The sequence below is a fragment of the Ursus americanus genome, chromosome 30 (genome assembly GCF_024610735.1).
Source record: "Ursus americanus isolate L20-20 chromosome 30, mUrsAme1.1.p, whole genome shotgun sequence".
Lineage (NCBI taxonomy): Eukaryota > Metazoa > Chordata > Mammalia > Carnivora > Ursidae > Ursus > Ursus americanus.
In genome coordinates this window covers 16,930,778-16,945,840 of record NC_142156.1, presented here as the reverse complement: position 1 = coordinate 16,945,840, position 15,063 = coordinate 16,930,778, and the positions used below count along the sequence as shown (strand labels likewise).

Sequence of the window (15,063 nt, the reverse complement as noted above, 5' to 3'; positions counted from 1 at the left end):
GGGGAAAACTGAGACTCATAGAGGTAAAGTAACTTTCCCCAGGTCACACAGCAAGTAAGTAGCAGAATTTAAGTCCCAGCTGTGGGCAATTTCAAAGCCTGGGCTCCTGAGCCCCCAAGTTATGTGACCTCCTGATAAATGTCAAGGTCTCGGCTCTATGCCTGGTCCTTAGTAAGCACCCAGTAAATGTCGGCTGCAGTGACCATGACAACGGTGTTGATGCTTGGGCAACCTTTGCTTGGGGGCAGGGGGACAGAATGTAGGATGGATTTCCTGGCGAGTTCTATCATGGATTCATAAATTTCCATCAGATTTCCAAATGGGAAGTCTCATGCTGAGATGAGCCACATGCAAAGTACAGCCTTCCCATCTAGAATAAAAGGGATATATTTATATATACATGCTCACACTTCGGTATCTCAGAAGCCAGGCAGAATATTGTAAAGCAAAGTACAATGGCATAAAATATCGTCCCAATTTAATCCATCTATCTAGTGTTCCATCTAATTACTATATTAGAAAAGTCTTCAGACCATGTATTGAACATTATAAATGGGAATAAAATGATTCTGGTAATGACTTAATAAAACAGGTGAGGTAGCTCCGTCTGTCTGCCTGTATCCTTGGACCATGGCCAGATTGATTTGTCAGGGAAGGAAGAAAAAAAAAAGAAAGAAAAGAAATGGGCTTGTGTTGTTGCACTTTGGAGATTGTCTCCATTAGGGGCCTTTGATTTTATTCTTGTTTTTCCTTATGAGAAGTGGTTATCGGTTCCTTTTGTTAACAGCAAAATATGTAGAACTGATGGAAAAACTGACAGCAGCCGTTTCATATTTTATAAAGCCGCTCCCGGCTTGTAATTTGCCGGTTGGGATGAATCGGGGAACTCTGAAACTCCTGGTGAATTTGCAGCTGATGGCTGCAGTCTTGTCTGAGGGCTTGTGTAACCACTGGGATTTAACTGCTCCTAGAAGCCACAGCTGGAGGAGGTAGAGGGAGCCCAGGGTCAAGAAATTATATATCAACCATTTGGAACTAGAGTTGACCAGACAGAGGAGATCTGGGCCTTTTGTGCATCAAATCATCTTTCCTCTGTGTGCCTAGATAGGTGTTTGCTTTTTCAGAATCTCAGAGGCTTTCTGTATAAATCAAAAAATGACTTTCCCTTCTCCCCCTCTCCAGATGATCAATATCTTTGTACTGTGAGTCCCTGTTCCCTTTCCTTAAAAGCTGCCATTGCTATTGAGACTTGACGCATCCCTGCCTGAATTTGCTCCTGGCTTTGGAGCTGGTGTCCAGCAACCAGTGACAAGTGGGCCACACTACCCATAGGTGTGTATTCCTCTCCACTTCTGGGGCAGTGCGCCGTGATGAAGGAGAAAAAAATACCCCTCCCCCCAAGTGCCATGCGTTGTTCCAGCCCCAAACTCTAATTTCTTGCTCCGAGTAGACTAATATGCGGGTGTCGGAGGTTGAATTCCAGGGCACCAAGAAGGTGCCCATCCTTCTCAGAGGCCTAGCATTCACACCAGGCGTCATCCGCGTTGTCATGGCTACACGGGCCCAGGACCCCAGAGACGGGAGCGCAGAATTAATGGCAGTCCCGAGTAAAGGATTCCTGTCTTGGCGAGGTTGATGGATTACATTGATGTACCATTTGTCATACTGTAATTGTTCTGGCAAATGTAATACCCACTAGTATAAACATTGTACTGCTTTGCTAATAAAACCCAAAATAGGAAGAGAAAGGATGATACAGTGTTATGCTCACTTAAAGAGACAATGCCTCCTTTCCAAGTTGGAGCCCACTTCTTCTTCCAGAAGCCTCAGTGCCTGATGCCTTCTCCACCGATGTGCACACGTGTGCTAAGCAGCTGTCCAGCACCCGCTATCCCAGCATGTGTGGTGTGGGGTGTGTGTACATACTCTCTTAGTTTCCCTCTCTGTCAGCATCTCCCACGACTCCTGTTCTCAGGGGTTTCATCCAGTGCGGCTGGGGACTGACTAACTAGTTATTGCTCAAAACCTTTTTGAGTTTCCTTGGTGCCTGCCTGGCATCCCTGATGGAGGCTCTTAGTCCGAATTGACTTGGCATTCAAGGCTCTGCTCTGGCACAGCTGCTACTTCCGAGAGGTCTTCACTGAGCTCACGCCTCTCAGGCCCGTGTGACTCACAGTGACCCTGCCACCGCCTGGTACCTGTACTGCCTTATGATCCCTCTTGTTAGATCATGAGGTCCTGGAAGGACTATTCCTATTAGTAATATACTCAGCTGCTAGTAACTGGAAACTCAGTCAGTGATGCCTTAAGTTTATGGGTGTTGTTTTTTTTTAAAGAACCTTTATTTTTGGAGCAGTTTTAGGTTCATAGAAAAATTGAACAGGAAGTACAGAGATTTCCCATATACCCTTTGCCCCCATGTATGTATCATCCCCCACATCAGCATTCCTCACCAGAGGGGTATGTTTGTTACAGTTGATGAGCCTACACTGGCACATCGTCACCCAAAGTCCAGTTTCCATCAGGATTCACTCTTGGTGTTGTATATTCTGTGTATTTGGAGAAATGTATAAGGGCATGTGTCTACCATTAGAATATCATATAGAGTATTTTCACTGCCCTAAAAATCTTGTGTGTTCTGCCTGTTCATCCTTCCCTCCAGCTAACCCCCAGCAACCCCTGATCTTTTTACTGTCTCCATGGTTTTGCCTTTTCCAGAATGTCCTAGAGTTGGCACCATACAGTATGTAGCCTTTTCAGATTGGCTTCTTTCACTTAATAATATGCCATTAAGGTTCCTCCATGTCTTTACATGGCTCAATAGCTCATTTCTTTTTAGCACTGAATAATACTCCATTGTCTGGGTACACCACAGTTTATCTACTTACCAAAGGACAGCTTGAGGGTTTATTTTTCTCAAATGACAAAGTTCACAGGTAGGTGACCCTCTGTCTTTCCATTCTGCCATATTGGCCTCCATCTTCAGAGCTGCAAGACGGCTGCTTCTCCTCCCGGTCTCATGTTTGCAGGCCAGGAAGGAAAAGAAGGGAAGGCCAAAAGGACAGAAGGCAAAGGTTTTCTTCCAGTGAGGATTTTACCTTTTAGGTCAGGAAGCGAAGCCCTCTTCAGGGACATCTACTCTTCATCTCATTGTCTGGGACTCTTACTGGCCACTTGAAGCTGCATGAGAGGCTGGGAAACTGACCTTGTAACTTTCTATCCTCTGGTAAAAGGTGATGTAGTGGTTGAATTATGTCCCCTCAAAATTTGCGGTTTGGAGTCCTAATCCCCGGTACCTCAGAATGTGGCTATATTTAGAGATCAGTAATTACCTTGACCTTGAAAGGTAGTTAAGTTAAAATAAGATCGTTGGGATGAGCCCTAATCCAGTACGACTGGTGTCCTTATAAGAAGGGGTGATTAGGACAAGACGTATACATACAGAAGAAAGACCATGTGAAGACACAGGAAAGATAGCCCTCTACAAGCCAAGGAGAGAGGCCTCAGAAGAAGCCAGCCCTGCCAACACCTCGATCTAAAACTCTGTCCTCCAGAATTGTCAGAAAAGAATTTTCTGTTATTTAAAGCTACCCAGTCTGTGGTACTTTGTTGTGCGGCCCTAGCAAACAAATACAGATGATAAAGGAGAAGGGGGTTGGAATAGCTTTGGGGGGGGCCAATGTGTAGTGCTTGCCACAGGTAGGTTTTCTCATTATCCTATTTTACAGAAGAGTAAACAGAGTCAGGGTCAGTAACAAGCCCGGTGCTACATGGCAGTCTAGTATAATGGTCTGGGTTTTGACTGAGACCCCCCTGGGTTTGAATCCCAGCTCCACCACTAACAGTTCTGTGCAGCTGTGATAGAATTGTTTCAGTCGTCCGAGCCTCAGTTTCCTCTTCTGTAAAATGGAGGTGACATTAGCTCTGATCTCCCAGGGCTGATATGACAGTTACAAATGAAATGAACCGTGGGATATTATCTACAGAGTGCCCAGAGTGTAACACCGTTTAGTAGGTGCTCATCAAGCTGGAATTGGAACCCAGATTTATCTGATTCCCAGGCCTGGCGTTCTGCTCCCCTGGGAAGGTGGCCAGATCAGAGCAGCACAGAAACGGCTGGGATTTTTGTCCCCATGATCCATTCTCACTGTCTCTGTCCCCATAGCCCAAAGGGCATCCACTGTGTACTCTCTGCCCAGGGAAGCCCCCTTTTCCCTGGCACAGCCACATGTGGAGTGAGGGGCTGAGCAAAAACCTGAGGCCCTCCTACTCTCCCAGCTCCAGGATCCAGCTCTTGGAGGCTGGGGGCCCCAACTGCTAGATTACATGGAGCCAGGTTTGATAACAGACTCTGTATTTGAGAGGAGACAGTATGAAAATGGATGATGGTGCCCCCTTGGAGCTGAGCACCTGCAAGGCTGTCGTGGGATCACCTGGCAGAGGAGGAAGGCACAGCCACTGGCCTGGAGCAGATCCCTGAGATATAACAGCCAAAGGTGGAAAAGACCCAGGGAGACATGTCCAGGAAGCTGATATATCCAGCTGGGCTTGGGAAGTGAGACTTTTGGGTGGTCCAGATCCTCAGACACATGGATGGACTGGTCAAGGGAGATTCTCTACCCAGGACCTGGTCCTTGGCCTGTCCCTAAAAATATTTCTTCCAGTACAATGGTGCAACTGTGGTGGAAAATAGTATGGCAGCTCCTCAAAACATTAAAAATAGAATTACCATATAGCCCAGCAGTTCCCCTTCTGGGTATATACCCAAAAGAATTGAAAGCAGGAACATGAACAGATATTTCTACACCCATGTTCACAGCAGCATTAATTACAATAGCCAAAAGGTAGAAGCAACCCAAGTGCCCATCGACAGATGAGTGGATAAACAACTGTGGTCTGTTCATACGATGGAATATTATTCAGCCTTCAAAAAGAAGGCAGTTGTTCAGCTCAGGTCATGATCCCAGGGTTCTGGGGTTGAGTCCTGCATTGGGCTCCCTGCTTAGCAGGGAGTCTGTCTCTCCCTCTGCCCCTGCCTCCTGTTCGTGTTCTCTCTCTCTGTCTCTCTGAAAAATAAATAAATATTTTAAAAAAGGAAGGCAGTGTGACCCATGCTGTAATATGGATGAACCTTTAGGACATTAAGCTGAGTGAAGTAAGCCAGTCAGAAAAGGACAGATACTGTATAATTCTGCTGTATCATACTGTATGATTGACACCCAGAGGACTCAAGTTCATAGAGACTGAAAGTAGAGCGGTGGCTGCCAAGGGCTGGGGAATTAGTGTTTTATGCATACCGAGTTTCAGTGTTGCAAGATGAAAAGTCCTGGAGGTAGATGCTGGTGATGGGTGCACAACTAATGCCATTCAACTGTACACTTAAAAATAGTAAATTTTATGTTACGTATATTTTACCACAATAAAAATACTACTGCTTTCATTACTGCTGCTACTACTGATAATACCAGTGATAATAAATGATGCTGCACTGCATACTTGACACCGATTATCTCATGGATTCCTCCCAATAACTCTTAGTAGATACTGTTAATAAGTAGTCAAGGACACGAACAGTACTGAGGTTCAGAGAGGTTGATACATTTGTCCAAGGTCACACAGCTAGCAGATGGCTGAACTGGGCCTTGAACACACCTCTGTCTGTCCAAAATCCAGTCTTTCAACCATACCACCCTAGTCTGCCCCAGCAGCAAGGTTGAACTTGACACTATTGACATTTTGGGTTGGCTAATCCTTTGTTTTGGGGGGCCATCCTAAGCATTGTTGATTAGGTAACAGCATCCCTGGGCTCCCTCCACTAGATGCCAATAGTGCACACTTCCCACCCCCTCAAAGTGAGATGGCCAAAAATGTCTCCAGACATTACCAAATGACCCCCAGGGGGCAAACTCACCCCCAGTTAGACCCACTGGTTTAACGGGGCCTCCTGGCAGCCCAGAGGATATCAGACAGTTGCTGTCGCTCTCACCAAGGTAGACGCGCCAGCCTGCAAGTTGCTGCTGCTCACAAACATGTGAGAGCCCATATTTTACTTTATTTTTTATTTTTTATAATAATTTTTTATTATGTTATGTTAGTCACCATACAGTGCATCCCTAGTTTTTGGTGTAAAGTTCCATGATTCATTACTTGCGTATAACACCATTTTAAAGCCACATCAATGGATGGAAATCAGCTTGTGCAAAAAAGGTCATTGGGGCGGGTAGGGGGCACACATGCTTCCTTTGCCTGTTGAAAGATTTTTTCACAGGAGAGTCCCCACTGCCCGGACCCCCTCACCCTTAAAATGCCCAGACAGCTTGAACATCCCTTTTGGCATAAGGCTGAGCCCACCCTTACTTGTAGCTTGAACAGTGCCCAATTGTAAGGTGGTTCATATTAGCAAAAGCATGTCCATGCAGGTCTGTGTAGGTACGTGGTCCACACACATAGTGGAATTGTAGTCTTTCCATTAAAGATGTCAGGACACTTTATTGGATGAATAAAGAATGTGGTGGAATAGGATGCTATTTGGGGGGAAAATTCTACCTTTGGGGGCGCCTGGGTGGCTCAGTCGTTAAGCGTCTGCCTTCAGCTCAGGGTGTGATCCCAGGGTCCTGGGATCGAGCCCCACATCGGGCTCCTACACTGGGAGCCTGCTTCTTCCTCTCCCACTCCCCCTGCCTGTGTTCCCTCTCTCACTGGCTGTCTCTCTCCCTGTCAAATAAATAAAGAAAATCTTAAAAAAAAAAAAATTCTACCTATGAATGTACATGTTAGTTTGTGCATAGAAAAAAGCCTGAAGAGTGGACCCCAGAGTGTTCCAGTGGTTTTGTTCACATCTGTATCCCCAGTGCCCTGGCACATAGTAGGTGCTAAATCATTATTGATAGCTGATTCGGAGTGGAAAAACTGGGCTGTCAAACTTTCTTCTTTGTGTGCTTCTCTGTCATTTGAATTTTTTATAATGAGCATATATTAACTTGGTGGCTAAAGGGAAAAAAAAACTTCCCCCAAACCCCTGAAGAGAGGAAATTAAAAAAAAAAAAAAAGCTGCCTTGAATTTGCTTCGCTCTTCTCTTCCTTCTACAGAGCTCAAAACCCACGTGCCCATCTTGCCTGAGCCATGGAAAGAAGCAAGGCTTGTGCTTTATGGTCCTTGTTCAGTCATGCATTGATAACATTGGACTCCTGAAGAAAGCTGCTTCTTTATTTATTTCTCTCACTTTGGTTTTTCCTCTGGGCTTTTGAAGGGGGAGGGGGGACCAACAGGCGGTGGGTGTGGACAGTAAGGCAGTTAGAGAAGGGGTTAGGCCCTGGAAGATTCTGTCTTGCTGCTACTGCAGGCGGGAGGTAGAGGGCTGGACCAAGTGACCTCTTGGTGGAGAGGGAGCTTCTACTCCTGTGACTTCCTCTCTCTGTGGCTTTGAGATCCTTCCAGAGCCACCCAAGCAGTGGGAGAAGCTTGGGGGCATGTGGAGGTCAGAGAGGAAAAACGGACTAGATTTTGGAGGGGAGCAAGTTTCAGGACCACAAAGAGGAGGGGCATGCCATCTTTTTTTGCAGTGATGGAAGAGGGAGAAGAAACAACCCCCACCCCCAGCCTTGTGATCTCTGAATATTCCGTAGGCCTTTGCGTTTATACAATTGCATCTCAGATGTTTCTTAAAGTTTACAACTGACCCGATTCGTAGAAAAAGATAAACACCCTTCCTATGTTTGGAGTCATATGTAATTTTTATCTCTTGACCTTTAAATGTAAGCAGCAGTAAAATGAAGAACTATTGCAGTCATTTAACACTCTGGCTGTACTAACTGGTTCCTGCCTGAGAACCATGGTTTTAAATTGGCTAATGCAGAATACTTGCAGAGCTAATAATAATTCGGATTACTCCTGTCAGCTATTCCGGTTTCATGGGTAATTTAGTAGTTGAATAAATTTTTAAAAAAATTCATTCGTTACCATGCACTGTTATGAATCAGTAGATGGTTTACCATTGGCAGCAGTAACTGTAAGAAGATTTAAATTGCTACTGAAAAGGATTTGAGTGAAGGTAATGTTTTATAATGTTCTAAGCCATATGCACTACTTTCAGGCCTCATCAGTTTTACATTGATTCCTAGTGAAGTGTTTAATTGCATCATGAATGCAATATAATTCAGTTCTTTCTGCTAATATGGTATATATCTCAAAGTGATATACAGCACTGACAGGGAGAATTCGCAGTTTCGTCCGGATTTGGGAGGGCAGTGAGAATTGGGCGCCTACTGGATGCATGAAGAGCAGGCGGCAGAGGGGGAGGCTGTAGCCTGCTGCCATCTTGCTAAGATTGGGTGGGGGGCTGTCATAAGTGTGTGTGGGGAGGGATAGGCTGTGCTGTCACCAGCCCTTAGTGCTGACGGCCAGCCAGAGAAGGGTCTGGTGCTGTAGGCCTTCCCTGGGAGGGCAGGGAGATCTCTTGGCTGGCTGAGAAGTCACAGAAGGCTGGCCAGGCTGGCTCCCGCCATCAAATGCTCATGGATTTCACCTGGCCATCTCCTCAGCCATTTCTAAGTGGTTATCAAGAATTGGGCTTTCTGTTGCCATTTGTTTAGTTTTTCATTGAATATTCATTGAGCACCTAAAGAAATGGCAGTGGAGGAGTGGGCGGTAGGGGGCTGTTAGAGCTGGGGGCAAAACCCTCTTTTGCTTTTTATACTCTGCAGCCCACGAAGCAGCCCAAGTTATAGGGATATTCTTGCTGGGGTAGGCCGCTGAATTCTGTTTTAAGAGGCATCTCTGCCTGCCATCCTTCCAGGTAGAAGGATGCATTCTTCAAATTGCAGTGTGTGAAAGCAAAATTCATTCTTCCTGGCCTTTGTTCATTCATTCACAGACTCATTCATTCAGTGAATTCATTCAGCCAGGTGCTGTTCTAGCTTCTGGGGATATAGTGGTGGACAGATATGCCTGCCCTCATGAAGCTTCTATTCTAGTAGGGACAGAGACCACAAGCAGGTATATGATTAAGAACACAAATTAGCCTCAGATACTATTGATAACTGTCTTCCAGTGGGATCCACTTGATACCTTGGTTCTGGAATTTTTTTAAAGTATGTCCCAGTGCATTCATTTGCTCAGGTGGACATAACAAAGTACCCCAGACTGGGTGGCTTCAACAGAAATTTACGTTCTCGCGGTTCTGGAGTTTGAGATCAAGGTGTCAGCAGCATTGGTTTCTTCTGAGGGCTCTCTCCTTGGCTTGCAGATGGCCATCTTCATGTTCACCAGGAAGTCCTCCTTCTATGCATGTCTATGTCCAGATTTCCCCTTTTTATAAGGACACTGGTCATATTGGACCAGGAGCCTCATTTTAACTTGCTCACCTCTGTAAAGACCCTATCTCCAAATACCCAAATAAGGTCACATTCTGAGGTAATGAGGGTTAAAACTCCAACATAGGAATTTTAGAAGACACAATTCAGTCCATAACACCCTGTGTAGAGAGAGCACTCGTGTGTGTGTGTGTGTGTGTGTGTGTGTGTGTGTGTGTGTGTGTGACTGTGGCAGGGTGGATGGGGGCTCTCAGTGAAGGGAACAAGGAAACAGTGCTAACTGCGCTCTAATCAGAAGGCTCTTTCTGTCAACCCCTATGAATGATGTGAAAGTCAGACTTGCTTGTCACGTCAATTCCTTCTCCAGCAGGACCTTAAAATCAGAGTTCATGCATTTTCAGATATCTGATTGTTGTGCAGCCACAAAGCAGAAGCCCAGGGCCTGGGGCTCCCCCCTCAGCCTGGCGCCTCGATGTAATCAGAGCCTCCTTTTTATCCCTACTCTCAAGGAAGGCCAGCCAGGCCACCTTTTTGATCATTGTAACCTTGACGCAGAAGAATAATTTATCCATGCCCCCGGACGAGGAAATTGCAAAATATTATTTATGAAGGTGAGCCGACACATCGTAATTCTGGCCCTGCGTTTCTGGATGTGGCTGGCCAGGATGGGGAGATGTGGGTGATGTTTGATAATAAAATGGGACAGTGTACCCATGAGATGGAGGTGTGGGAAGAACAAGGAGTCCAGCATCCCACAAGAGAGACTTCAGGGAATGAGAATTGTTCCAGAAGCTGACCCAAACTGCCCTTCCCTGGACTCCCAGGTCAGAAGTGGGAGGAGAAAAGTTTCCAGGACATGAAGAAGCTGGTGTGAGAGGGGTTATTGAACAGCACTTTGGGCAGGGAAAGGTACGGGAATCTTCTGAGGATTGTGGCCTTGGTTTTGGGAACTTAGGAGGTTTATAGTAAAGTGCTCATGAGCCCTAGCTTTGGAGCTGGCCAGCCTTGAGTTTGAATCCTGGCTCTGAAGCTTCCTTTGTAGTTTGTGACATTGAGCAACTTAGATCACTTTTCTGAACCTCAGTTTGCTCATCAGTACAATAGGATTAATAATAAATCAACCTAAGAGTTGCCTCGAGAGTAGCATGAGATAATGCAGGTAAAGGGTAATTGTCGGTTCAGTGGGCCTGACTCCTTACATAGAAGCAATTAAGTTGAGTGACTCAGAATGCATTTCTGGAGCCAGATAGCCTGGCCTGGCATCCCAGCTCTTAGCCCTTAGACCAGTCACTTCATCTCTCTGAATCTCCATTTTCCTCATCTGTCAAATGGGCATAAAAAAGTTTACAATTTCATAGGGTCCTCTTGAGCATTGAATGAATGAATGAATGGAAGGAAAGCGTTTAACAGTGCCTGTCTCACAGTAAATGCTCAGTAAGTGTTGGCCATTAATATAAGTTCCTAGGACACAGTTCTTGGCAGTCTTCCTTCTGAGAAGCTGTTCCCAACCTTGACTCGGATTTAGAGGCAGCCTGTCTCCCATCTGCCAATGCTGTCCTGTCGAACAACATGCTTAATTTAAAAATCCAAATGGATTTGCATTCCTTATGATTTGAAAAATTCTTCGGAGCATTGAGAAGTGCCCCATAAGGGGGCAGAACGTATGTTCCCCGGGGCAGCCACCCCAGCATCTGTCCACCACAGGGGAGATGGCAGACCCCAGCAGACCCTGGAATCTCTGACTGCCCAACTCAAAAACTGGTTGTAGCAAATCCTAAAAGCACCACGACTCTCAGTATCAGCCGTGGGAAGTTCAGCTTAGTAAATGTTTTGCAGCCTCTCAGCAATTTGGGGTTCTACCGAATTAGTGTTTGGTATTGAATTAGTATTCATTTTCTCTAATATGATATAAAAGTATAATCACATTAGTGACTTTTATAGCATATTAGATTATACATTTGGAACACGTCCCCGCCTGAAGCAGCTTTAGGAAAAAAAGAAAAAAAAAGCACCGCCAACAACAATAACCAGCAAACCTTCTTCCACCCTGCCTCACAAACCTGGGCTTTTCCAGCTGGGCTGCAGTAACCTGGATAGAAAATTCTCTGCTCTCTGCCTCCTGGTCCCTACAGAGAAAGAAATTTCATTCCACCGCCCTGATTTGTGAAGCATTGAATTTAAGACCTTAATAGTCGTTCCAAATGAATGTTTCTTTAATCCCGGGGCAGAAACGCAGGCTGTGGTTGAGATGTAATTAATAGCACTAATTACTCTTCTCTCCCTCCATCCACTTTTCCTCCTGCCAGCATCCCCGTTTCCCAAGAAACCTGCAAGAAACACCAGAAATGTTCACCTCTTGCTCCAAGATGTCCCTGGACAGGGAAACCAGAGCTCACCCCAATCATGGCTCCCTCTTTTAGATTATTTTTCCTCTGCCTCCCAATGGTTCCTCTAGTTCTGGGACTCCTGGGCCTTCCAGAAGTTTAGATTTTCTAGAACCTATTTCCAGCCATCATGGTGACTCAACCTGTTGTGAAGGGTGATGTCCTAAGGAGGTAGCAGCACATGGCCTGACTTTCCTGAGCATCTTTCTCTGCGGTGCAGCCTCATTGATGCATTGGTCCCAACACAGATGAAGCTCCTCACAGACTCAGCAAGGTGGCTGTCATCAGATACCCAAGCTGAGGGATCCCATCAGCAGCCCTCTTGGGCCCAAACCTTAGCCTCACCAAACCATTTTCCACTACCAAGAATAAAGGATTAAATGTTTCTGTACATATAATGAAAGAAAGTAAGCTGGTCAGGAGGGCTAAAATGATTTATTTATACATTGCCTCATTCCCAAATAACTGGAGGTGCATAGACTTGCCCAGATAAGCTTTAAATGTGGGTTACATCTTGCATGCGAACTCTGACGATTCAGCAGTAGCTTCCTGGAATGTCACATTGAGAAGGATTCTTAGACCACATTCTGGATCAGCGAAAAAGAGTCTCATTCAGTCTATAAACATTTGATGTGCCCGGCACTGCTGAAGGCACTAGGGCCACTGTCTCAAACTGAACAGATAAAATCCTTCCCCTAAAGGAATTCACATTCCAGTTGGGAGAAGCTGACAGTAGATACCAGGAAGGCCAGGTCATGTAGGGCTTGAGCATAGGAGAGAGTTGGCATCCTATTCTAATTGCAGTGGGAAGCCATTGGAGGATTTTCAGTAGGAAAGTGCCAGTATCTGGTTTATGTTTAAAAAATCAAAGCTTTTTTTAAAAAGTCACTCTGGGAAAGGAAAAAGAGGGAGAAGCTAGAAGGTCAGGTTCAAGGTTTTTTTAGGTGTCTGAACAAGGAATGGTGGAGGATGGAGGATGGGCAACAATTGATTTGATTTGAGCTCTACCGTAGAGATCCAGCTGACCGGATTCATCAGTGGTTGGATTGCAGGGTAGAAGTGGGCAATCCATTAGTAATGTCTGCCACTGGCATGTGAGGTGGCAGTGGCCACTTGCATGCTATATATTTGCCATATCTACCCTATAAGTCATTTTTAGATAGTGAACGGAGCTGGAGAGGATGAAAGTGTCACTCAGGGATAGTAATTTGTGGCTTTATTAACAGCTAACAACTAACAGATATTCCAGGAGGTGCATTTGAAGGGGAATATTCACTGGCTGTCCATGCAGGCATGGTGGGGGACTGGCACATTATCTCAACCTGAGATTGTCCAGGGAGCAGTAAGCAAATGGGAACTTCAGAAGACAGATATTAGACCAGATCCCTGTAGAGATGTGCGAAGGATCAACATGATTCCATAGAGACACAATCAAAGAGGTTCAAAGAAAAGAGGCTAGGCAGACAGACATCAGTGAAACAGGTTAATAGGAAAACAGTTTTTAATTATCTCAGGTAAAAACATGATCAGAGGCAATCGCCTCTTCTCTCCACCCTACAGATAGGAAGGACTCAGCAGTGTGGTCGGGGGCAGGGAGATTAGTAGCAAATGACCAACTGGAAGCCCCTTTGGTTGTTCTTCTTCTTCTTCTTCTTCTTCTTCTTCTTCTTCTTCTTCTTCTTCTTCTCTTCTTCTTCTTCTTCTTCTTCTTCTTCTTCTTCTTCTTCTTCTTCTTCTTCTTCTTCTTCTTCTTCCTCCTCTTCCTCCTCTTCCTCCTCTTCCTCCTCTTCCTCCTCTTCCTCCTCCTCCTCCTCCTCTTCCTCTTCCTCTTCCTCTTCCTCTTCCTCTCCTCCTCCTCTTCCTCCTCCTCCTCCTTCTTCTTAAACCTCGGTCTTCTCTAAGAAGATCAGACACTTGGAGGAAGTCAGTCGTCGTGTAATTGGGTAGGGTGAAAAGTCAGCTTGGTATTGGGCAGAAAACTGGACTTTAGGAGGAAAGAGCCATTTTAAAAGCCTGGAGCACCCACATGAGGATGTGGCAAAACTGAGGTCTGCGGGACCGGGGAATCTCATTGCAAAATATTTTTAAATCATTCAGGATAAGGGAAATTTTTGAGATAATGATATTGAACAGGGCTCTATGTGAACATATATCTTTCTATTTAAAAGAAATGATATGAGGGCAGACCTTGTGATTATAGGCCAGTCTCTTCAGCATCCATTCCTGCAAAGAGTCTGGGAAAAACTGTCAAACCACAATCCCTCTCCTTGTGCCCTCGATGCCCACAGCTGGCCATGTGGCTTCAGGAACATCCAGCCGTAGACAAACTTAATTTCCTTCATTGGAACACAGGCTGCCAGGAAGACAGAGAGCACAGGAAATGGGACCCACGTGAGGCCTCCACCCCAGCCCCGTCCCCTCAGGCCTGAGGAGAACTATGCAGACCCCCAGCTTTCAAACCCAGCTGCTGTTTAGACCCCTCACTCCTACCCAGAAAGATGTTGACAGCACCCACCCGGGAACCCAGCCTGGCCTTTCCAGCCAGGATGCTGGGCCAGCTTGGAGAACCGCTGGAGTATCCTATTTTAAAAGATTAATTTTCAAAGATGCATTATTCTATAAGCAGTATACATGTAATCTTTTAAACTGAGACATTAAAAGTAAGCATAGAGTGAATGGTAAGTCTCCTGAACTTCTAACCCCCTTTTGGCTGTTCCACATTTATTTGTTTTTTCCGGGACACTTGAACCCATAGACCAGCATGCAAGTGCAGCCCCCTTATTAAAACAGAAAAGAGATTAGGGGATTATTCCTTCCTTCCTTCAATGCTTATGAAGTGCCTACTGTATGCTGGGTACCGAGAACATAGCAATGAACAAAAGAAAAATGGTCTCTCATGGCATGAACAGTCTAGAAGGGGGCTGGGGGGACCAATAAGAAGCATGTAAACAAATAGGATAAAAGAATCACAAATTGTGATCTTGCAAAACAAATCAACAACGTGCCATGGTAGAGCAGCAGGGCAAGGGGGTTATTAGATGGATCATGAAATATAAGTCTGCCATGGGAAGAGGTGTATGTGTCTGGGTAGTGTGGGATGTGTCTGGGTGCATGTGTTTTTATCTCTGTGTCTGGGTGTGTGCTTGACCTCTGTGAATATCTGCATGTCTGGGTGTGTGTGTGGTGTGTGGTGTGTGTGTGTGTGTGTGTGTGTGTGTGTGTGTGTGCATGTGCATGTGTACGTGTGTGTGGCTTGTATCAGGGAGGGTTCTTGCAGGACTGAGAGCTCGTGTGACCACAGCTGTTGGGGATTGGAGGTGCAGGGGGAGAGCAAGGCTACACCTGGCTGTACAGGCCTCCTTAGCCA

At 45.6% G+C, this 15,063-nt stretch overlaps 1 protein-coding gene across 1 annotated transcript in view; it reads left to right on the top strand.

Moving 5' to 3' along the window:
• Positions 1-15,063, top strand: part of CUX2 (cut like homeobox 2) — a 257,947-nt gene that overhangs the window by 94,346 nt on the left and 148,538 nt on the right. The window lies entirely within an intron of this gene.